This window comes from Penaeus monodon, chromosome 4 (genome assembly GCF_015228065.2).
Source record: "Penaeus monodon isolate SGIC_2016 chromosome 4, NSTDA_Pmon_1, whole genome shotgun sequence".
Classification (NCBI taxonomy): Eukaryota; Metazoa; Arthropoda; class Malacostraca; order Decapoda; family Penaeidae; genus Penaeus; species Penaeus monodon.
Window position 1 is genome coordinate 46551537 of NC_051389.1, and position 591 is coordinate 46552127.

Below are 591 nucleotides of genomic sequence, written 5' to 3' on the forward strand. Positions count from 1 at the left end.
GGCAAGGGAAGGGGAAGGCAAGGGAAGGGGAAGGTAAAGGTAGGGGAGGAGGGGGAGAGGGAGGCAAAGGAAGGGGAGGAAGGGGAAGGGAAGGAAGGGGAAAGAAAGTCAATGGAAGGGGAGGTAAAGGTAGGGGAGGAGGGGGAGAGGGAGGCAAAGGAAGGGGAGGAAGGGGAAGGGAAAAGCAGAGATGTGGTTGAATGAGGAGAGAGAAGGGGGAGGAAGAAGAGGAAAGGAGGAGGAGGAAGAGAAGAAGAAGGAGCAAAAGGAAGAAAAAGAAAACTTGCAAGCGAGAAGGATTTACAGAGAGAAGTATAAGAAGGAAGAAGAGGAGGGGAGGGGAGGGTGGGGAGGGGAGGGAAGGGTGGGGAGGAGAGAAGAGGGGAGGGAAGGAGAGGGGGAAGCGGAAGGGGAAAGGGACAAAGGAGAGAGGAGGGGAGGGAGGGAAGAAGCGGAAGGTGGAAGAGGGAGGGAAGGAGGGAGCGGAAGGGGTGAAGGCCAGAGGGGAGTGGAGGGGAGAGAGAGGGGAGAGGAGGGGAAACGCGTTTTGGAAGATCTCGTACAGAGGGGATTCAATTTAGTCCGATACGA